The following is a 24758-nucleotide window of genomic DNA, read 5'->3' as shown; positions in this document are numbered from 1 at the left end:
GTTTCCCCACAAACCTCCCTCAGGTTTGATACTTCGCTAGAATGACCCACAGAACTTAGGAAGGCACTTTACTTACTATTGCCAGTTTATTATAAAGGATACAACTCAGGAACAGCCAAACAGAAGAGCTGCATAGAGCGGGATATGGTATGGGAGGCTGTCCAGGCCCTTTCTGTGCACACCATGCTCCAGCATTTGGATGTGTCCAGCAGCCCAGAAGCTCTCTGAATTCCATTGTTCAAAAGTGTTCATACTGCTCAGTCTGTACTCTCTTCTCCCCTTCCTAGAGGTTAGTGGATGGGGCTGAAAGTTCCAACCCTCTAATCACTTGGCCTTTCTGGTGACGAACTCATTCGGAGGCAATTTAGGGCCCCTACCCTAAGTCACCTCTGTAGTATAAACTCAGGTATGATTGAAAGGGGCTTGTTTTCAATAACAAAATATACTCCTATCATTCAGGAAATGCCAAGGGTTTTAGAATCTCTGTGCCAGGAATCTTGGACTAAGACCAAATATATTTTTGTACTATACCACAGGCCACCCTCTGGTCTTTGACCAGGAATCCCTTACAGCACAAGGATTGTAAAAATCAAGAGATACTGGTATAGGGCAGGAAGAAACTTTCCTCTAGTCTTCAGGGTTCTATCATTTTGTCTAATAATTAAGTCTACATGAGGCAGATTAAAAAGATAAAAATAACCAAATTTAATAACCTACATACATATGGGAACCCCACATGCATGAGAAAGTCAGAGACCCTGCATGCATGAGAGGTTCAAAGACAGAAAGGAAAAATGAGGTATATATGACATTCTGAGCTAAGGATGAGGTAAGGCACCTTAGGGCTTCAGAGGGTCTTAAACAATCAGTGTTTCAGTTGTCTGTTCCAATTCTCTATGAAAATAGTATTATGAAGAAGTATCTCTCTGCCCATTGTTTGACATTATGGGCTGTAAAGTGTATTCCTTGGTCTGAAGAAATGTGACCCGGCAGTTCAAATTGGTGCAGTATCTTCTGTTCCACTTCTTTTTTAATACTCTGACCATTTGCATCTACCACCAGGTAAGTGAAATCTAGTCTGGAGTCAATGTTTATTTTATCAAAACTCACTTGTAGCCCTTCTGGGGCTACTGGCATTGGTTCGATATAATTTACTTGTCAAATACGTGAGGGGCCTTGCCCCTGAAGAATCTTCCCCCATAGTCACCTGCAGCCATTATATCTCTTGTTAACAGACAGAACAGTTCTTGTTGGCATTCTGAACCTCAAAGGGTGAAAAAGGAATATATCCAGACTCACCCCTCTGCATTGCTGTGGTCCCCAAATGGCTACTCAGTTCATGGACCCAGGTGGCCACCTCAAGCAAGAACATCACAATATTCACTCATTGGCTCAGTTCACCTTCCCAACTTGGGAGGGGGTTCTTCTGATGGGTATTAACATGCCATACTTTAATGCACCCCTCAAATTTCCATAGTGATTTCTATAGGGGAGTGCCCTATATGGACCTCCTTTAATATACCACGTTTTCATTGTCCTTCTCCATATCCGTATGGCCAGACCATGGCCATGACCTATGAGTTGGGTAAAAATCAAAACAGAAGCTTTTATCATTGTTCAGTTCTTCCATCGCAGTTAAGAAAACAGCATGTAACTCATCTCACTGAGCTGATTTGTTTTTACCTTCTTCAGTCAGAGTGGTTGTCTTAAAAACAGGATACTTTCCATTCACCTTGGAACTGCCATCCATAACCAAGTAGATCTTGTTGGCCAGTCAAGAGCTGTTTGTAGGGCACTGTCCAAGTGATGATAGAATCTGGCAGCTCCTCATACAGTGCCACGTCGGTCTCAAGAGAAAAACATGCTTCCTGCTCATGAGTATCTCCTTCTTGTATTCCCCAGGTATAATCCTGTATAAACCATTTTCATTTTATTATGAAACTCTTCTGGGCATTGCCCTCCCCAATAGAGCATTTTTCTGACATCACCTAATATATCAAGGATATTTCAGATATTAAGATTGTTTTTTGTCATGCAGTCATGGGGGGAGTTTTGATTAATGTCCAATTGCAGGCTAATAATTGCCCCAGAAATGTAAATTCTCTAGTCCAGATTCCTAGTAGTCATTGTTGGAAAGGACTTGCCATAAGCCCTATTCTGTGACAACCTACAAATTTCTACCCTACTGAGACAAGTCCCTTACTCTCCCTCCCTTTTTTTTTTTTTCTTTGTTTTGGCCCTATCAACGTTTCCTTCATTCACCTTTCTTTTTAAATCCTCACCTGAGGATATGTTTATTGATTTGAGAGAGAAAGGAAAAGATCAAACCTGCAACCTAGGTATGTGCTCTGAATGGGGATCGAACCCACAGTCTTTTTGTGTACAGGATGGCGCTCCAACCAACTGAGCCACCTGACTAGGGCTCATCTAATTTCTTAATAACCATTTACAATTTTCCACCTTGCTGGAACAAAGCCCTTGACTCTCCCTTCTGCCTCTCCTCATTTTCTTTTTAATTAATCTAATGTTTTTATTAGCATCTGTAAGACCCAAGAGGGGGGAGCTGAGAGAGGAAATTCAGTAAAGCTTCTCAAAATGTTGCTTGATTTTGCAGTGGTAAGGTTAAACAGGGTGGCTTGCATAAAGGGGGCCCTTGCTCTGTGTTTTCTTAGAGTCTGTATATGTCTCTTCAGCATCATTTGCCACAAGAGCAATTATATTAACTATATTTTCTTATTTTCTGTATTTTTGACAGTTTAACGTTTGGGGGCCTTACAGACCCGGGAAAGACTGTCCTCCCAGGGATGGCGAATTCTTAGAGATAGCAAAGGGCTTGGCCAGGAGATTGCTTTTCACACACAAACTGAACAATCCAGACTCTATACCCCTCCATCTTCTTATCTGACTCTCATACACTAAGCTAATATTCTCCCCTCACCCAGCCCAAAATCCAAGGGAGTCCCAGGGCTAAGTACTAGACAACTAGAGACCACTCTTATGTTCCAAAGCCTGCCGGAATTATTCAAACTGTTTATCCTGTCCTGACTCACCTTCTCTCAAGAACTCCAGTAAAGACTCCGACCTTGAATTTTTACTCCTCTTTTCTGCCTGCAGACTGACAGTGGTGCTTTCCCACATGGCCCTACGTAATATGTGGTGGCCCCTCTCTGGGACCTTGGAGTATAATAAACTTCTTCCTTCCAAGCCTCATTCTCATCTCCTCCTATGGCTGCACTGACTTTACCTACCATACCCTATCCAACATGCACATTTTCAGAACATCTCCTTAAGCTACAGCATTTACCATGACCTGCGTAACAGGCATTTTCAGTGGGTGAATATCTTGATTATCATAAAGCCAGTCCCATATGGCTTACAGATGAAGCATGTCAACTACTTCATCTGGGGTGTTCCACTTGGCATTTATAGAGGGGGTTTGATAGTCCTCTTTCTCGGGGCAAAGAGACCTTACAGTAGCTTTTATCCAGTCCAACAGGCTGACTGCTGTTCCCTTGGGAAAAGCATGCTCTGTGTCTGGATCATGCATAATCACCTGTGATTTTAGTGAGTTTTATAGTTTTAGTTTTATGCTGAGCTATAGGTCTAGTGTCTACTCAAACATGCTCTTCCACTTTGTAGCATTCAAAACCAAAGAATATTCCCCTCAACTGAGTCATTCTCACGATCTATTTAGTAACAATTCTTCAGAAGCTGATGGTACTGATTTACAAAATGAGACAACTCCTCCACACTACACCTCCTGGTTTCCATAGTTTCTTGGTTTTTCCCAGCCCCCATGTGAATTACCTTCTTGATGACCAGAAGTCATAGAGGTACTCTCTTTTTACTGCATAATGTTTCCCTTAGGGGCAGCTTTGAGTCTAGTAACCAAAGCTTAAATCAACTGAAATCTAAGCTTGGTCCACCATTAAGGTCTAACCAAGAACTCTCTTTTCATTTCATTTTCATTATCACAGACAACAAAAACCAAAGGATTGTATATTATATCTTCTTTTCATTAATTTGCAGTTCCTTATGCATCCAGTGAACCAGCTCCTCAGGAGCTGGAATCATCTGTGAATACCCTTGGCACTTTTACCTGATCACAGCACAGCTGCTGCTCCACAACATGGGCGACCACATGGCTAGGCCTCAGAGGTTTATCATCCCCCATGCTTTCTTCCTTTCTCTTCCTAAACCACATGTTTTCATTAGCCACTGGTCAAAAATATCCCACTTCTGACACCAATTCTGGAATATTTTCCCACGCCAGAAAACAAAAACAAAAACCCCGGGAGTTCAACATTCAATTCCATTCTCATACTGGCTCCTGGAGTTCATATAGAACTCACAGATTAAGGGCTTAGTTTCACGAGGGTGCCTTCAATTCAGACACCAGTTATAAGTACTAGGTCCCCAGGTTACACACACTCTGTCCAACCTGGCTATAAATTCAAGGTTTTCCACAAACCTCCCTCAGGTTTGATAATTTGCTAGAATGACTCACAGAATTTAGGAAAGCACTATACTTACTATTGCCAGTTTATTACAAAGGATACGACTCAAGAAAAGTCAATTGAAAGAGATGCATAGGGCAAGGTTTGGGGTAGGAGAATTTCCATGCCCTTTGTGGGCACACCTCAATGTGTTCACTAACCCAGAAGCTCTGTGACTCTCATTGTTCAAGAGTCTTTATAGAGCTCAATCTACAGTCTCTCCCTCCCCTTCCTGGAGGTTGGTGGGTAGGGCTGAAAGTTTCAACCCTCTAATCATTTCGTCTATCTTGTGATCAGCTTATCCTGAGGCTATATAGGGTCCCCACCCTAAGTCACCTCTGTAGCATAAACTCAGGTATGATTGAAAGGGACTTGTTATGAATAACAAAGAATACTTCTATAACTCAGAAGTTCCAAGAGTTTTAGGAACTCTGTGCCAGGAACTGGGGACAAAGATTAAGTCGGTTTTTGTACTATACCACAGTTTGATAGTTCATAGAAGTGGAAAGAAAAAAGAAAAACCCACCTTTATCCTACCATCAAAAGATTGTTTCTATTGACATTATGGATTATTTCCAGGCTTTTTTGTGAATTTAAGCAAGATATTCATATCCATATTGCACATATTTCATGCTAATATTTATGTTGATAGATCTGTTCACTATTGCTTTATAAATGTCACTCAGATATCATCTTAGATGTCATTTCTTCAGAGAGATGTTTCCTGATAACCCAATCAGTATTTTAACACCATACATGAATTCTCTGCATGGATAATTTTGGAGTTGTATTTATTTTTGTTTATTGTCTTTCTCCCTCTACTCCTCATTAGGTAGAATCTTAGGTTGTCTTTTTCATGCTATTTGCAGCAGCTAGAACAGCACTTAGACTATAGTTGGTGTGCAATAAATATTTGTTGAGTATATGAATAAATGAATGATTTAGGTTAATTATATGTGTTTATATGTGTTTCTTAAAGGAAGAAAAGAAAAATTGTTTCTTGCAATCTTTTTCTTTTGTCTTAAATTTGTAAGGAATCAAGAAGTAGAGCTCTAGGTCTAAAACTTCTGAGATTCAAATCACAGCTTCAACTAACATTCCAGCTCTGCCTAGCTGTACTTTAATTTGTACTAGTTCTTAACCACAGAGACTGAAAAATGCTGCCTGGCACAGGATGTGGTCATTTGTGCTGAGGAAAGGCACATGGTGTTCTACTAGCTTCATACAACTTCTTGAAGGTGACATCCATGGAGTCACACTCAGAATGAGGCAAATGATAACCATGCCTTCAGCTTGCATTTTTCTGAGTTAGGGTTTCTGAGTTCGGGTAGGTTATGCCATTAGGTGTATGTTTGAAATGATGGTCCCTATACAGCTTTTGGTCGGGGAATTCATAATTTATGTTAGAAATTGCTTTGGGTTCAGAAGTATCTATGAGTTTTTTGTTTTCCGTTAGTTGGGGGGAAAACATTAAATACCCAAAATAAAAGAAAACCAATAATTTCTATTCAACAGCAGGAACTTAAAACAAATAATATAAAAACCCATATGCTTCAGTACTTCTCTAGGAATCCATACAATAGTTTGCAGGCCTCTGAATTTGACCCTGTGCCAGAAATGCTTCCAAGGAGAAAAGAGAGGTTCAGACCCTGTGGTCCACTTGTTTGGGGTCATCTTCAACTGCTGTAGCTGCCTATGCCATTTCTTTCTTTTCTTTTAAATTAAATAATATACTGTATTTATCCCAGTATTCCCAAAATACCACTTCAACATATAAACAATACAAAAATTATTAATGAGATATTTTAGTTTCTTTTTTAACTTTGAATTTATTTTTTTAAAAGATCTTTGTTATTATATTACAGTTGTCCCAGTTTTTCCCCCTTTGCCCTCCTCCACCCAGCCCACCCTCCACTCCCAGTCAATTCCCACACCTTTGTCCATGTCCATGGGTCATTCATACATGTTCCTTGACTAGTCCCTCCCCCTTCTTTCCACCATTATCTCCCTACCCCTACCTCCTGGTCGCTGTCAGTCTGTTCCATATTTCCATGCCTCTGGTTCTATTTTGCTCATTAGTTTATTTTGTTCATTAGATTCCTCTTATAGGTGAGATTATGTGGTATTTGTCTTTTCACTAACTGGCTTATTTCACTTAGCATAATATTCTCCAGTTCTATCCATGCTGTTGCAAAAGGCAGGAGTTTCTTCTTTCTTTCTGTTGCGTAGTACTCCACTGTGTAAATGTACCACAGTTTTTTGATCCACTCATTTACTGATGGACACTTAGGCTGTTTCCAGCACTTAGCTAAATAGTGACCTATGCCGTTTCTATCACCTTACCTCTAATAAGTGTTAATGGATTGATGGGATAATCCTCTGTGTGTGTTTTTCAGTTGTTAGAGATCTGGAAGTGACATGCAGTTCTTGGTATAAACTAGAAGGTATATCAATCATTCTGAATCATTTGGGAGTGAAGAAATGGTTCTTTTCTGTAAGCCTGACTTAGAAAGAGATGAATAGACTAATTTTAGTTTGAAAAATTAATCCATTATTTTCATGATTAAGCTCCAAACTGATTATTGTTACTATTGATGTTGGCACTTAATCTGGTTCATATACATTTGGAAAAGGTTATAACCAGGCCCCTGACTTTAAAAAAAATCTATAATATGAACAATATATTCAAATTATACTTGCTAAATTATAAAATCATAAAATTGAAAGTAGCATTGCCTGATAGAAGATATACCTATTGTATATTCGTTACTTCTGCAATATGCAGAGTAAGGAAACATTAAGACTAGGGTAATTGGGGACTTCCGGCCAAGATAGAGGCGTAGACAGACACACTGCATCTCCCTCCACAACTAAGAAGGAATACAACTACCTCAAAACTAGAAACAACCAGAAGTTCCAGAAAATTGAGCTGCATGGAAGTCGAGCAAACAAAGATATAAAGAAGAAATACTCATCCAGACAGGTAGGAGGGGCAGAGCCAGGGCAGAGAGGGCGCGGTGTGGTGGTGGCAGCAGTGGCAGGCCGGCAGAAAGCACAGTCACACATTTTAAAGTCAGGAGGGACACCTGGGGAGCATTCCCAGCTCCTCACCAGGCCTCGCAGCTCACGGTCCCAGCACCGGGGAAAACAAGTCTCATTGCTTCTGACTGTACAAACCAGTTGGGGTTGGGGCGGAGGCAGAAACTGCCAGTCTCTCAGCAGAGTCCACTTTTTTAAAGGGACCCCACGGTCCTAGAACATCCGCAGACCAACCCACTCTGGGAATAATGGCCAGGGCAGCAGCTAGAGGGATGCCAGTCCAGTGTGGAAGTGGGAGAGGTGCCTGGAAAAGGGGCGAGTGCTGGGCAGGCGGCATTGTTCGCTCTCGGACCCCTCCACCACATACAGCGCCACAACATGGTGAAACAGGTCACCCTGTACTGACAAATCGCTAAGGCCCTGCCCCTTACAACATAACAGGAGCGAGAGCTCTACCTGGGATGCGGAGGCAAACAAACACAGGAGCCTGGCAGATTGAGGAGACAGAGAAGTATGGTCCAAAAGGGGAAACAGATCAAGGTTCCAGTGGGAGAACTAAGCAATGAGGAGATAGCCAACCTAACAGATGAGGAGATAGACAACCTAACTTATGAAGAGTTCAAAACACTGGTGATAAAGATGCTCACAGGCTTGACAGATATGCTTGAGTACAGCAAACGCATAAGAGAAGAAGTGAAGGCTATGCTAAGTGAAACGAAGGAAAATCCACACAAAACCAATGGTGAAGGGAAGGAAACCGAGATTCACATCAATGATTTAGAACATAAGGAAGAAAAAAAAACAGTCAACCAGTGCAGAATGAGGAAGCAAGAATTGAAAAAAATGAGGAAAACTTCCCAAATTTTGCAAAGGAGATGGACATACAGGTCCAGGAAGCACGGAGGGTCTCGGGCGAGCTGGACCCAGAGGGAACCACAACAGGACGCATCATGACTGAGATGCTAAAGGTGAAAGATAAAGACAGAGTCCTGGAGGCAGCAAGAGAGAGGCAGAGAGTTGCCTACAGGAGGGGTGCCTATAGGACTATCAGCTGATTTCTCAGAGGACACTTTGCAGGCAGAAAGAGACTGGCAAGCAGTATTCAATGTGATGAAAGGCAGCCTACAACCAAGATTACTCTATCCAGCAAAGCTATCATTTAGAAAAGAAGGGCAGATGAAGTGCTTCCCAGACAAGGTAAAGCTAAAGGAGTCCATCATCACCAAGCCTTTCTTATATGAAATGTCAAAGGGACTTACTTAAGAAAAAGAAGGTCAAAACTATGAACACTAAAATGACAACAAACTCACAACTATCAACAACTCAATCTAAAAAATAAAAATAAAATCCAACTAAGCAAACCAGAATAGGAACAGAATCATAGGTATGGGGATCATTTGGAGGATTATCAGCTGGGAGAGGGGAGGGGGAGAAATGGGGAAATGGTGCAGGGATTAAGAAGCATAATCGGTTGGTATAAAATAGACAGGGGGATGTTAAGAATAACATAGGAAAGGGTGAAGCCAAAGAACTTATATGCATGACCCATGGACATGAACTAAGAGGGGTGGGATTGCTGGAGGGAAGAAGGGTACTGGGCAGAGGGGAGAAAAGGGGAAAAAATTGGAACTACTATAACAATGTAATCAATAAAATATACTTAAAAAAAGACTAGGGTAATTGGGGAAATTTAGTTATAATATAATAATGATTATAAATAACTTTAAAACATTTTATTCTATCTAAGTTTAATGGAAGCATTTTTAGTGTCCTCTAAAAAGTTTTAGAAACTAAGACCTGTCTTAGAATGTTTTAAATTCAGTGTCATTGTAATCATGTTCAATTTATATGTTAAATAAATGAAATGTCATGTGCACCTTTCTCAGTTTCCAGCTCTTAAAAAAATGTTTTAAAGAAAATTTTAGCCTCCAATAGAAACAGTCACTATTGTTTTTTTTTTTTTTTTTTTTTTGTATGAGAAGAAAGACTAAATTTTTAGATGGAAAAAGTCTACCTAACTAGAATTGTTGTTTCAGAAACAAAATAAACAAAATAAAAGACTTGGAAAAAACCTATAAAAGATATTCATATTTAACATAAATTCACTTGTTTCCCACCTCACAGGTGGATATATATTTTAGGATCCTCATGCAGGAGTTAGCAAACTTTTTCTGCAAAGGACCAGGTAGTAAATATCATAGGCTTTATGGTTCATACGATCTCTGTTGCAACATCTCAACTCTGCTGTTGTGGTATAAAGCAGCCATAGGAGATACACAAATGAATGCAGGTGGCTCTGTGCCAGTAACTTTACTTATAAAAACAGGCAGTGGGTCAGACTTGGCCTGCAGGCCATAGGTTGCTGACTCCTAGCCTAGTGTATACACTTATTGTATGATGAGTAAAGAAAGCTGTTGAGCCTTGAAAGGAACAACATTCACATAAACATTTTAAAAGGGCATGGATGGGGAGTTTCGTTGGCAGCCGTCCGTCTCGAGAGACGATGGTGTAGCTTCTTAAGAGTCTATCTGCACCGCCGAGAATGGCTGTGCAGTCCGACTCGGGAGTGACACGGTATCTGTCTCCTCCCGTGTTGAATCGACATCTTGCGATGACGCTGGAGTCACCTCTCCAGTGAAGCTGAAGCTACAGAGCCTGGGCAGGGTGATATGGAGGGTCTGCTGTTGCCCATGCAGCAGACCCCCCCCTCTCTTCGCAGCTGAAGGGTCCAAGGGAAAGACGGAGTCAATACAGCTTGGCTTCAGGTGCGCCGCAGGAGTTGCCGGTGTTGACTACAATGTCAAACCGCCTTAGGGATTCCGGCTCCGGATTTTCTGTCGGGGTTTACTCCCTTAGCCTTTCCCCTGAAGAGGTATGCCGCAAGGCAGCGGAGGTTTTTTGGAATCAGAGTTTTCCTTCTCTGATGTGCCCTGACTGGAAGATCGAACCAGCGACACTTAGCTCGCAGGCCGACGCTCAATCCACTGAGCCAAACCAGCCAGGGTTGCAAATATAAGAATATATATGTGTATATATACCACATATACACACAGGTAGGTTTCCTGGAGGCCCCACCAGGACTTTCTGCACATGCACATCTCAGTCAGCCAGTGACGTGTGGAGAGCTTATCTAATTTCCAAAGTCTCCCTGTTCAATTTCTGGTCACGACTGCAGGCTGGCAAGGCCATAGCCTCTTCCGTTTGCTTTCTAATGAGCTCTCTAATAACGCCATTATTTTTAACATTAGAAAAATATATATCACTAACAGCTCTGTTTATCACACACAGAGAGTGGATATTGCTCTGTGCCACTACAGGTTACATAAATTAATTGGTCACAAATAAAATCATTAGTGGATTAAATGCTTTACCACCAAGTTGCCTCCTCCTGTCTTCATGAAAATTTAAATCTAATAAACTAATGCACTGGAGATATTTATATCAACTCGAGCTTATTTTCTCCATGAGGCCTTCTTGCACTCTCCCATCTCCCCCAAGTGTTGTGTTTGGGCTGAGTTTTTCAGTGTGTTTGATTGGTACTTATTTAAGCACTTAATTATATTCTATTTTGAATTGTTTGTGCATGACAAACTTTCACCCCTTATAAACTTTTCTGAGAAAAACAAGTCCCAGTAGCCCACATTTATAACTTTCTAAAATATCTATCTAAGAAGTGACATAACCCACCTGGATTGAAAAGCACAGGAAATGAAGAGGTTCAGAGTTCATTTTCCAGCCTGTTCATTGACTCCTATGAAAAATAACTATTTCTCTTCTTCTTAGTCGTGACCAACTGGAACTGTTATCAGACTGGTCTTGAGCAGTTGGAAGCAATCCATGGATCCCCAAGCCTTTATTTTTCTGTAGTGTTGGATGAATGCTGGGGTATCATAGACACTTCACTGAATACAAAGGATATTGGGGCCTTCCTATTGGATCTAAAATGTCATTGAGATACCTTCATGTCAAAAGCAGAAGTTAAAACAATACAGTGATACCTCAGCTAACGAAGATAATTTGTTCCAGGATCACATTCGTTAGCTGAAATCTTTGTTAGCCGAAACAAAGGTTTCTATAGAATATCATTTAATTTGTTCTGGATGCTGCCCATGGAGCATGCACCATGCTGACACTGTATGAGAATGGTTTCTCTCTGCAACACCCTGGAAGCCCCTCTCTAGAAGGTCAAAGCGACAGCCCTCTCCCACCTTCTGATACACATCGTCATCAAATCCGAAGCAGCTTACGTTATCAGGCGTCTCACTTCTCACTGTTTCGAACACAAATAATCCAGTCGGGTTGGTGGGTCTCCCCTGTGTGAGATGGTCAGCTTATTTATTTGTCACACACATACAGACGGAAAAGATAAGCTCCTGGAATGGCCCGACCGTTCATGTTTGCTGCTCTAGGTTAGCACGTGCATCCACTAAAACATTCATTAGCCAAGTCCGAAAAACAGTGAAAACATTTTCATTAGCCGAAAAATTTGTTAGCAGGGTCACTCATTAGCCGAGGTATCACTGTATTTATAACATATCATGAGAAAGAATATTCCTAGTGCTTATATCTGGTCTGTGTTCACAGAGGAAGACAGTCACATAAAAGCCTCTGGATATCAGGGTTAAGGATAAGATGTGTGTAAGGGTAGTATGCCCAAGAGAATAACAAAGTAGAGATGAGACATGAACTGGTGGGACATCAGCACAGCAAGGCCTTGTAAAGAGAAATGCAGCTAAGGGCTGAATTGCTAAGGTAGTGATTTAGTCCTTATTTTAGTCCTTATTTTTCTCTGAAATTGGATCCTCATCTTCGCCATTTCCCACTTAGAATGTGGAAAGAAAGATTCTGTTCTGGGCATGTATGTTTTGAGGTTGTGATTCTAGATGCATGTGCTAGTGGCATTACTCTTCCCTCTGAATAATTGGGGAATATATATATATTGGCTACCAACTCCCTGCATTGAACAATCTACTGGCCCCATTTTCAGCGGCCCCCTACCCACCACCATCCCTTTCTACTTACACCAGCAGCTTGGTCTGAAGATGCCATGGCGCAAAAAGTACACAACGTACCTCAGTATCCATCAGCATCTGCTGTTTACCCTGCCTCAGTTCCACATCTACCCTTGATTTGTTTCCCAGGGCTTCTGCAACGAATTACCACAAACAAATGACTGAAGTGGCTTCAAACAACAGAAATCTGTTCTTGTGCAGTTCTGGAAATTAGCAGTCCCAAGTCAAGGGGTCAGCACAGTCATTCTCCCTCTAAAGGCTCTAGGGAAGAATCCTTCTTTGTCTTTTTCTAGCTTCTGGTGGCTCCCAGACATCGTTGGTGCTCCTGGGCTTGTGACAGCATAACTCTAATCTCTGCCTCTGTCCACGCGCGGCCTTCTTCCCTGTGTGTATCTCTCTGTCCTCGCTTCTTATGAGGAAACCTTTCATTGGGTCAAGGGCCCATCCTGATGCATTGTGACCTCAGCTTAGCTAATGGCATCTACGATGACCCTATTTCCAAATAAAGTCATGTTCGGAGGTTCCTGACAGGCATGAATTTTGGAGGAAATTCAATGCACTATACTCTTGATCTCTCGAATCTTTACAACTACATACAAAATATACCTGGCACTCGTTATGAAACAGACTTCTTTTAAATTAATTGTACAGCGGTGTTCAGTTAATGTATTTAAGTACTTCTGTTGTGTAAGAGTTAGGATCCTACCTAATTCCATGAGAGAAGTTGAATTTGATAATTTTTTGGAAGGCCTTACATTTCCTCTTTGTGATACTTTGTGTGAAGCTTAAATCAAAGAGAAGAACTTTAAATAGAAAGCGGGCTGAAAAAAATAATGTTTCCCTCTTAGGAGATATAGCTCCTGTCTTCATTAGCTTTCCATGTCAGAGTCTCAACCTCTTTTGAGGTGTACAACTTTTTTGCACCGATGAGAAATACAGACTGCTTTGATGCTTCTGAAAGGGGAAAAATAAACCAAGCCACATTTGTGGTTTATGGATGCTAATTACTGCCACATTCAGATGTGTGAAGGAGGGGCCTATGGCTGGAGCGAGCTGGGAGAGACCAAGTCAGCCTCGCCTAGGCGCTCACTGAGGTTCCAGCGGTACTGCTCATACACGCAAATACGTGCTTCAAAAGGAAGTGCCGTTTTTTATCAAAATATTACATCTCTCAAGCCCAGATCAAGACCTGTCGCTCATGGGATGCAGGGGTTATCTTACAAAATCAGCAGTACTTTGCTGAAGAAGTTCACTCACAGGGGATTTCTTAAGTACTCACAATGGTCGGAGACGCTTTATGGCTTCTACTGTGTCAAATGGGTAAGCTCTGTTGGTGATAAAACCCAGACACCTCTCCTTGAATCTTTTTAACAACAACAACAACATCAAAATTATCTCTGAATATTTTTAACCAAGCTGCATAGCACAGTGACCTAAAAGGAACTTACAGGAAAATATTTGGCAACTGCTGTAATGTTTGACAGAAAAATGGGTCTTCCCACTGTCCTTCGTGGGTCCTCTGAGCCTCTTCCCCTTTCTTTTGCGTTTCTTTAGCTGTGGTGCCTCCTTGCAGTGGTAGCAAGATGAGTGTGAAATAAAATGGATTCCAGTGCAACTGGTTAGCAGTATGTGAAACACCCGTATGTGCCTGCTAATTTTCACAGCATCAGCTCTTGTCAAGTGAGTTTATCTGCTCAAAGTCAGACACCAGCCATGGTAGCCTGGTCCATTGTGTACCCCGGTGCAGCCTGGTGGCCACAGGAAGGTACTCTGCTGAGACATAGTGAGGGGTTCCAGTGGGTGTGCCAGAGTCAGATCATAACCAATTGTTAAACTTTCAGGAATTTTGTGAGCTGGCTGACTTCACATTGGTAGCTTGAAATGGGCCATGGTATTTATACCACTGACATCAGCAAATGCTACAGAAAAAAAATCCCTTCCTCCACCCTGAGTTGGTTTTTTCAGCATTTACCAGCACACCACTGGACTGAGGAATAAAATCCTGTTCTGGCTCACTAAGTCATCATTTTTCATAATTTGTCAGAGGGGCTTTTTGTGTGTGTGTGTGATTTGCACGATGGAGAATAGTTTTGGAGATGAGATGAGTGTATGAGATCTCTCTACAGCATGGTAGGTAGGACTCATAAGTTTTTCTTTAAAATACAGGAACCACATTATTGTAAAGTGAATGTAATATAGGAATTTGGACTAGATCCTGTTAAAAAAGCAGAAAGCAACAGCAGTGACGTTTAGACTAGACACAACTGACCATACATTAAATTTAAAAAGTCCCAAGTGATCATGAGGCAGATACTTCCTACCAAATCCATAGCACAAGAATTTTAGCAGCTTCCTGCTATCAGAGAAGGGAGGACGAGTGGATAACTGGAGGCAGTCGCCAAGCCTGTCAGATCCAAATGCACACCTACTGCATTGTGGCAGGGCCTCCCTGTACTTTACTGTCTCCCAAAGAGTTGATGAGATGACAAAAACAGAATCTTTTTTAGTCTTATTCTTCTTATTTTTTTTATGCTAGAGTTTCGGGTATACAGTAAATGCTCAGTACTTATCCATTTTTTCTTTCTGCCTTCCCATCCATCCATCCATTTATCCATTTATCCCGTGCGTTGTTCCAAGTGCTCACTGAACCATCATTGGTTTCAGACAGTGAAGGAGAGCATCTGTGTACATCTTGCGGTGGGGTCCTTTTGAGCAATGTTCTTCAAACGGGGATAAATGGAAGCCTTACCAAGGATTACATGAGTGTGGACAATTTTAAGAGAATCAACTGCCAGGTCTTCAGCTCCAGTATGTTCGCTTCTCTAAATCGATCTGCCCTGTGAGGCTGCTGTAGTTGAGGCTCTTCTTTCCCTCCTCCCCTTTCACAAAGGTTCTTCACTCTGTGAAAGAAAGGCACACCTTTCACCCATCCCAAATCTTACTTCTTTGTGTAAGTACTTCCAGGAGGCTGAACAAAGGGTCGATTGGATAATTCCTTTAATCAAAAAACTTTCATAAGTGCATCCTCCTTCATCCATTTCATTAAGAGATACATTCCCCAAATTTTTACTTTTTATATTTAATAATTATTTATCAGGATTTGTAATATACCTATATTGTTTTATCAGTCAGTTGGATGACAAAAATTATAATAATAACTCAATTCAGAAGAAATTTTTAACAGAGCACTTTATGGTAACAGAAATTTTTTTATTTATATATATTGTTGTAGAGACATATGATAGGATGAGCAATAGAGGACTGAAGCATAAAAGAATAGTGTATCAGGATAAATAGTATATGAAGAAAGTAAAAATAAAATAGAAATTCAAGGAGAAAACTGATTTTGTTTAGAAACATATTTATGTAATTTAAAATTTATGATGGAATAGATCAAATCACTAATATTTATACTGTTAGATACATTTGAAAGGGTATAATAACAGTTTAAACCATCATTATTTACAATAAACAAAAATTGTTTTGTTTGATAATTTTTTAAATTATGATGGAAAGTTTAGATGTCAACTTAATATCCACTTAATGTTCATTCTGTATAAGGGAGAAACATATGTTTCAAAATTCTTTTGAGGATATTTGAACAAAAAATTTTAAGGCTAACCATTATCAAATAAAGTATATAAAGTGTAGCACAGAGGAGTTTTTTATTTAAACCTGAACTTATTTAAAGGTCTAATATAAAGATTCTCAATGTGAGATCTCAAGGTTTGAAAAACCTATTAAAACTATGTGAAGTATTGTATTTTGGGCATGTGTACATTTATCTGGGCAAAGAGTAGAGTTCTCAAAAGAGGTCCAAAATCCAGAAAAGATTAAAAAGCCCTCACCAAAGTGTATGATGTCTCAAGGCTTCTTGACTTTGCTGTTTTTGTAGTAGTTTCATATGTAATGGACTATAGAATTGCTTCCAATATGAACAATTTTGGTTCAGTTCTATATGGATATAAATAATAGATACTAATTATGAAAAAAATCATATGATAGGCACAATCCCTCTTTCTTCATCACCGGCCTGAAACCTGATTTCAGGCAAGCTTTTGATTTTGTTCCTTGCTAATTCAAAAGCCTCTTCTTTTTCTTAATTTTGATGGGGAAAGTTGCAGATACTTCATCCATAGTAAAATGCTGAATGGAAATTTGGAAAACAGTTTTTAAAAGAATAGATATCACGTGCCCCTGACAATTCTATTATGTGGTTTCTTCCAGCATCTAATACTTAGCAGTCTCGTAAGAGGTTGGCATAGTGTTCAGTCTTAGACTTAGGAAGATTACATTTGGAAGTGAGTGAAAACACAGTAGTATTAAAGCTTTGGATTTTAAAGTGTCACACATATAGCAGATGAATGAAGATGTCAGAGCCAGGCCTAAAGGAGGACCCTGGTAATCCACCCCTTGGCGTATAACCTTCAAACACCAATAAACAAGATTATCTGGATTTAACATGTGACCTTTCTCATTCTGACTGGTAGGTCCAGATGTTTTCTCATTCGGCTGCCTGGTTGAAATCTGCTTTTTAACTGACAATTGCAATTGGATCTAGAATTGAGGTTGCAAGAATGACAGTCTTAAAAATTAGATTCTGCTGTGAGTGACGTTGTCTAAACAGTAACATACAGAGACCCATGATTTAATAGTTAAAAATAATTTGTGAACTTACCCTTAAAAGATTTGTTAATTATGTTAACTGAGTACATAAAAATGGGATCATGGTAGATATTTCACTATGTTAGTCAGTCTGGTGGCATTAAAAACATTGACAAGATTTGTTAGAACCAGCCTTTCTCGCACCTGCGTCTACAGAAGCAGAAATCCCAGTCATGCCTTTGTTACCCTTTGTTAACCTCAAGGAAGTTCATAGCAGCCCTAGAGAAAATAGGAAAGGCTCTTAATTAGCTTCTCTTAAGTCAGTCTAGGCTTGTGGCCATGACTCTAAGTCACCAAAATTTGGACACAACTTAATGTACCTTTGTTACCTCTCTTCATTGCTTGGAGCCCAGAACTATTTCTGGCACTTTTATGTGAACTGTTCCTTACTCTCAACATCCTGATTTTCTGGTTCTAGTCCTTCAGGTTATACTAGTTCTCTCTCTTGGAGACTGTATAGAAACGGTAATTCTTTATTCTCATCTTTTCTTATGGGAGAACTAAACTCTCATATCCCTGCATGAACCCTCGGAGAACTTCCCCATGGGCTTTATACTACTGCTGACTTGTAGGTCAGGGACAGTGCTCATTAACTAAATAATAATCAAAGCCTAGTAAAGCACACTAAATTATTAACAGAATAGAAAGTGAGGCAAGAAAGCATAAAAATGCAAAATATTACAAGGAAGTAATATAACTAGAAAATACAGATCTTTATGGATTTTAGCACAATTTAGAAAGAGAACAAAAATCAGTAGTTACTTAGGTTTTCTCTGCAGTTGATAATGAAATAATTAAGCACGTGAGATGTCCTGAGGCCAACTCTTTTACAGTTGATCTTTTCAGCCTCCTTTCCTATGCCAAGTAGCAGGTGTATTTTGTAATTTTAACATAACACTTAACTAATTTATTTAAAAAGAGCAGGGAATCAGTTGTACAGGAACAAAAGGAGTTAAAGATAGTCTTACAGGATTTGTCATATGTTAGTAGTTTAAAAGGCTGCACTTGTCATGATGTTTCTTTCTTTTCTTTTCTTTTTTCACTTGTGAGAATTTAGTGAGATCCCCTCCAGGTGGCTTCAAGCTACCAACACACAGGCCCCAGCAACACTTTTAATCTCCTCAGCTCTCCTGCTGAAGAATTTGGCCTTCACCATGGCAGGCCGCTTGGGGAGCTTTCCCTTCCCCGGAACGTTGCAGCAACCCGGTCGCACCACATCAATGATGGGAGCAGCTCTGGTCTTGCTTTTGGCAGCATTTACCATGTCTGCTCACGGACCAAGGCCCACAGTTTGTCAAGGTTGCCAGTGGGCAGAAGCTCTGCTTCCTCTTTAACTGGGAATACCTCATACTGACTTTCCCAAAGTAGCCTGAGTGATATTTGTTGAAGTTGATCCTGTGATGATGAAAACCACCAGCATTACCTCGGCCTCCTGGGCGCTTCCTGTGCTTGGCTGCAGGATTACAAAGAGATGCGGCTGTGGCTGTGGCTCACGTGGCCCCAAAGTTTCTGGGTCTTCCTCAGTCTGGATGGCATGTTGGTGGCTGAGATGCAAGAAGCAATGTTTCTTGTAATAGTTGGTGAATGAATAGCTAGACTCTTCCCCTCTTGAAATAGAGTCAGTATCCTTTTAGGGTTCTTTTATTCTGAACAGCTTTAATAGCCCTGGCTGGTATGGCTCAATGGACTGAGCACTGGCCTGTGAACCAAAGCGACACTAGTTCGATTCCCAGTCAGGGCGCATGCCTGGGTTGCAGGCCCAGTCCCCAGCTGGAGGCACACAAGAGGCAACCACACATTGATGTTTCTCTCTTGCCCCCTTCCCCTCTCTCTAAAAATAAATAAATAAAATATTTAAAAATAAATAAATAAACAGCTTTAGTGTGGTTATAACTTACATACCTTTAAGTGTCCAATTCTATGAGTTTTAGTAAATTTACAGAATTTTGCAACTAGCACCATGTTCTAAAACATTTCTTTGACCTGGTTGCAGTCAATCCTATTCATATCCCTCTGCCCCAGGCAACCACTAATCTGATTTATGTCTCTAGATTTACCATTTCCGGCTGTCTCTTATAGAAGGAATAATAACAACATGTAGTCTTTTGCCTCTGGCTTCTTTCATTTAGTATAATGTTTGTTTTTCTTTAAGTTTATTCAAGTTGCATGTATCAGTATTTTGTTTCTCTTTATTTCTGAATAGAATTCCATGGTATTGATACAGTACATTTTATTTATCAGTTCATCAACATTCTTATTGTTTACATTTTTTGCTATGAACATTTGTGTACAGGTCTTTGTGTGGACATATGTTTTCATTTCTTTTTTTTTTTTTTTCAGATTTAATGTGTTTTATTGATTAAATTATTACATTTGTGCCAATTTCCCTTCCCTCTGCTCCCCTCCACCCGGTGGCCCCCCTCCCTCCAGTTGTCCCCCCCTTTTAGATTATGTCCATTAGTTGTGCATACAGTTCCTCCCAACCTCTCTCCGTCTATTCCATTCCCTCCTACCTTGATCCCCAATTCCTATATCATCTCCCTCCCTTTCCCCATTCCCCCTCCCTGTTGACCTCCCCCCAATATGCTTCCCGTACCCACAGTTCCTCTTCCCCTCTCGTTGCCTATTTAGTTTGCCTTTGTTTCATCTCCCTAGCTTCTGTTTTTTTTTAAACCAGTCACTTTAACATCTCATATAACAGTGGTTTGGATCTAATGAACTCTTTCAGTTTTATTTTGTCCTGGAAACACTTTCTCTGTCCTTCTATTCTGAATGACAATTTCGCTGGATAGAGTATTCGTGGTTGTAGGTTTTGGATTTTCATTACTTTGAATATTTCTTGCCAGTCTCTTCTTGCCTGTAGGGTTTCCCTTGAGAAGTCAGCTGATAGTCTAATTGGGACCCCTTTGTACATAATTCTTTTCTTCTCTCTTGCTGCTTTTAAGATTCTCTCTTTATCTTTAATTTTTGACATTTTGATTATAATGTGTCTTGGAGTGGTTCTCCCTGGGTCCAGTTTCTTGGGAACTTTCCTTGCTTCCTGGACCTGCAGGTCTATTCCCTTCCCCAAGTCTGGGAAGTTCTCCTTTATTATATTTTCACTCAATTTTTCAAGTTCTAGTTCATCTTCTTCATTCTCTGGCAAACCAATGATTCTTATGTTGGGCCTTTTATAACTGTCCCAGAGGTTTCTGATCCTTTCGTTGTTGCTTCCCATTACCTCTCTCTGCATTGGTTGACTGCTTGTTCCTTCTCCATATTCCAGTTTGTTGAAATGAACTCTGGATTTTATTTCCTTTCCTTCTGTCTCGTATACTGTTTTGTTCCTTTCGTTATGAAAGTTTTTCGCTTCTTTCATATCTTTTTCCTGCTCTTTTGTGAATTCTGTAAGCCACCTGATAACAATGGCCCAGAACTGAGCCTCTGACAGGTTTCTTATCTGTTCATCTGTCAGGTTCTCTATCTGCTGCCTGGTGAGTTGTGTTACCGGTATTTCTAAAGTTGCCTGCCTCATTTTGACAGATGCTTTTTGTTTTCTTGGGCTGGCTGTCGGGGGCAGTGCCTGTGTACGCGTCACAAATTAGCGACCGGCGCCTACCTGTCCGCGACCTATTTCGCAGCCCTGTGGTGCTTTCTTTGGGGGCGGGGGGTCCAAGATGGATTCACACAGTTATTCAGCTAGGAGACCGGGATCCGTCCTCCCGCCCCCCTGGGCCTCACTGTTCAAGGCGATGGGGCGGCCGCTCTCCCCAGCTCCGGAGTCGCGCACCGCCAGGGGCTTGCGTAGCCGCTCTCCCCAGCTCCGGAGTCGCGCACCTCCAGGGGCTTGGCCACCGGGACTCCTCGCCGCCCGCCGCTCCGGGTGCCACCGCAAACAGCACTGCCCACTTTAACTCTTACCTGCCCAAATGGCACCGCTGGTTTATAACTTCATATGTTGGACTTCCGTGTAGTTTTATTTTCTGGAATTTCTAGTTATCCTTTGTTTTGAAGTAGTTGTATTCCTCTATAGTTGTAGAGGGAGACCTAGCGTGTCCGTCTAAGCCTCCATCTTGGCCGGAAGTCCTCATTTCTTTTTAGTAGATACCTAAGAGTGGAATTGCTGGGTTGTATGGTCAATTTATGTTTAATTTTATAAGAAACTGTCTATATTAGTTATCAATTCCTAATAACAAATGTCCCTGAACCTTGGCCTAAAACAATACAGATTTATTATCTCAGGAATACAGGCCTAGCTTATCTGGGTCATCTGCCTCACAGTCTCACAAGGCTGGCATCAAGGTACTGACCTGGACTGCAGGCCACGTGAAGGCTTGACAAGGGAAGGATCAACTTCCAGACTCACTCATGTGATTGTCAGGATTCACAGTTTTAGTCTGGTTGTTTGTCTTATTTCTTGGGGGTGTGGGACTGAGGGCCTCATTGCCTCACTGGAGGTTGGCCAGTAACTGCCTTCAGTGCTTGCCATATGGGCTCTCTGGCTTACTTCATCAGAGAAGCACCAAAGAGAGAAAATGAGAACAAGTGGAGTCACATCTTTTATAATCTAATAACAGGAATGATTTCCTATCACTTTTGCCATGTCCTGTTAATTAGAAGCAAACCACCAGGTCCAACCCACAGTAAAGGGGAGATTACAGAAGGATATGAACTCTAGGAGTCAGAGATCATTGGGAACCATTTTAGAAGACTGCCAACTCTACCACCAAACTTTTTTCCAAATGGCTGCACCATTTTACACTCCTATCAGCAACACATTAAGGTTCCATTTCCTCCACATCCTCACCAAAAAATTATTTTCTTTTTGATGATAGCCATTCTAGTGGGTGTAAAGTGATATCTCATTGTGGTTTTAATTTGCATTTCTCTAATAACTATTGATGTTGAACATCTTTTCATTTGCCTATTGTTCATTTGTATATCTTTGGTGAAATGTCAGTTCAAATCATTTTCACAGTTGTAATTTGGTTATTTCTCTTATTGAGTTGTAAGATATTTTCATTTATGAATCATGCTTTTGGTATCAAATCTAAGAAATCTTTGTGTAGCCCAAGGTCATAAAGATATTTATGTGTCAGCTACTACTCTAGGCCTTCATATACTTTACTTTGCCTAATTTAATTACTGTAACAACCCTGTTATGAACAGATATTATCATCACTGAAGAAATGAGAAAATTCACAGAAGTCAAGAGACTTGCTGAGATCAGACAACCAGTTAGTACAACTCGAACCTACATTTTGTCTTATTCCAAAGCCATGTTCTTTCATCAGAACTTTTTAAAGAAGGCATTGAAATCTATTTTCAGTGGACAAAATAAGAGGGAAATACCATATAGTCCCATTCTGGTGCTATTTGAATACTGTTAGTAGAAACCTCTCTATCTGTGATCTTAAAAGCTGCCTTTGAAATAGAAAGGGGTGTGCACTCTAGTTTGTTGGTTAGATTTCATTCTAGTTTTATTCCACCAGACAATATTTTCTCTACCATTTCTGGTGGAGTGAGGATGCATCTTTGCTTGCAGCCTTGAAATGTTCCTGGGCAACTGTTAAATAGTTGTTATACTTTACCCCCAGGGATGAGCATGGTTCAATGACAAGATAGCTTATTCCCTTATGTGCTTGTAACATTGTACATTCACCTAAGACAAGTCAATGCTGAGTTTCTTTTATGATTCTCAGTGCTCTATTTCTTTATTTGGAAACCAGAGAGAGAGAGAGAGAGAGAGAGAGAGAGAGAGAGAGAGAGAAATGGAAGAAGCAGAAAGAAAAGTCCAAGTAATATGTAGCAGATAGTAAGTTTTATATTATTTAATACATATTTTGGATTTTTTTCCAGAACCTAAAATATTTTCTTTATTAGAAAAGATGTTGCCTTAGCTGGTGTTGCTCAGTGGTTTGTGCATCAGCTTGTGAGCCAAAAGGTCACTGGTTCAATTTCTGGTCAGTATCAGATGCAGTTCAAAACACTGGCTATAAGGATGTTCAGAGAACTCAGAATATGGCACTAAAAAAAAAAAAGGGAAGAAATGAAGGTTACACAAAGTGAAATAAAGAAAAATATATAGGGAACCAACAATGAAGGGGAAGGAAGTCGGGATTCAAATCAACCATTTGGAACAAAAGGAAGAAATAAACATTCAACCAGAACAGAAAGAAGAAACAAGAATTCAAAACAACAAGGACAGAACACCTGGCTGCTGTGGCTCAGTGGATTGAGCGTCGGCCTGCAAGCCAAGTGTCGCTGGTTCGATTCCCAGTCAGGGCACATAACTAGGTTGCACGCCAGGTCCCTAGTAGGAGGTGTGAGTGAGAGGCAACCACACAGTGATGTTTCTCTTACTCTCTTTCTCCTTCCCCCTCGCTCTAAAAATAAATAAACAAACAAATAAATAATTAATTAAAAAAAAAAAACAGAAGGACTATCGGTATCAAATTAAAAACAAAAAACAAAAAAAACAAGGACAGGCTTAGGAACCTCTGGAACAACTTTAAACATACCAACATCTGAATCATAGGGGTGCCAGAAGGAGAAGAGGAAGAGCAAGAAATTGAAAACTTATTTGAAAAAATAATGAAAGAAAACTTCCCTAATTTGGTGAAGGAAATAGACATACAAGTTCAGGAAGCACAGAAAGTCCCAAACAAGTTGGACCCAAACAGGACCACACCAAGACATAATTAAAATGTCAAAGGTTAAAGATAAAGAGAGAATCTGAAAAGAAGCAAGAGAAAAGCAAAGAGTTACCTACAAAGGAGCTCCCATAAGACTATCAGCTGATTTCTCAAAATAAACTCTGCAGGCAAGAAGGGGCTGGTAAGAAGTACTATTCAAAGTGATGAAAAGCAAGGACCTACAACCAAGATTACTCTATCCAGCAAAGCTGTCATTTAGAGTGGAAGGGCAGATAAAGTGCTTCCCAGACAAGGTAAAGCTAAAGGAGTTCATCATTACCAACCCATTATTATATGAAATTTTAAAGGGACTTATTTAAGAAAAAGAAAATCAAAACCATGAACCCTAAAATCACAACAAACTCACAACTATCAACAACTGAATCTAAAAAATAGAAACAAAAACAAAAACAAACTAAGCAAACAACAAGAACAGGAACAGAATCATAGGTATGGGGATCATTTGGAGGGTTATCAGCTGGGAGGGGGGAGTGGGCTAAAGGGCAACAGGTGCAGGGATTCAGAAGCATAATTGGTAGGAACAAAACAGACAGGGGGATGTTAACAATAGTATAGGAAAGGGAGAAGCCAAAGTAGTTTCATGCACGACCCATGGACATGAACTAAGTGGAGGATTGCTGGAGGGAAGGGTAGTACTGGGTGGCAAGGGGCAAAGGGAAAACCTTGGGACAACTGTAATAGCATAATCAATAAAATATCCTTTTAAAAAAGAAAACATATCAGATCTTGAAACAAATTTCAACAATAAAAAAGAAGTCATCTATCTGAGTTTTAAAAAAGAATAATTCCAGTCAGGACACATGCCCGGGTTGCAGGCCAGGTCCCCCTTTGGGGGCTTGCGTGAGGCAGCC

General features: G+C 40.5%; 1 protein-coding gene across 2 annotated transcripts in view; it reads left to right on the top strand.

Annotated features, from left to right (window-relative positions):
• IKZF3 (IKAROS family zinc finger 3) overlaps positions 1 to 24758 on the top strand; it is an 85268-nt gene that overhangs the window by 23825 nt on the left and 36685 nt on the right. The window lies entirely within an intron of this gene.

The sequence above is a fragment of the Furipterus horrens genome, unplaced genomic scaffold (assembly GCF_987537825.1).
Source record: "Furipterus horrens unplaced genomic scaffold, mFurHor1.1.pri manual_scaffold_11, whole genome shotgun sequence".
NCBI lineage: Eukaryota > Metazoa > Chordata > Mammalia > Chiroptera > Furipteridae > Furipterus > Furipterus horrens.
The sequence above is the reverse complement of the archived record's forward strand: the minus strand, read 5'-3'. Positions and strand labels throughout refer to the sequence as shown.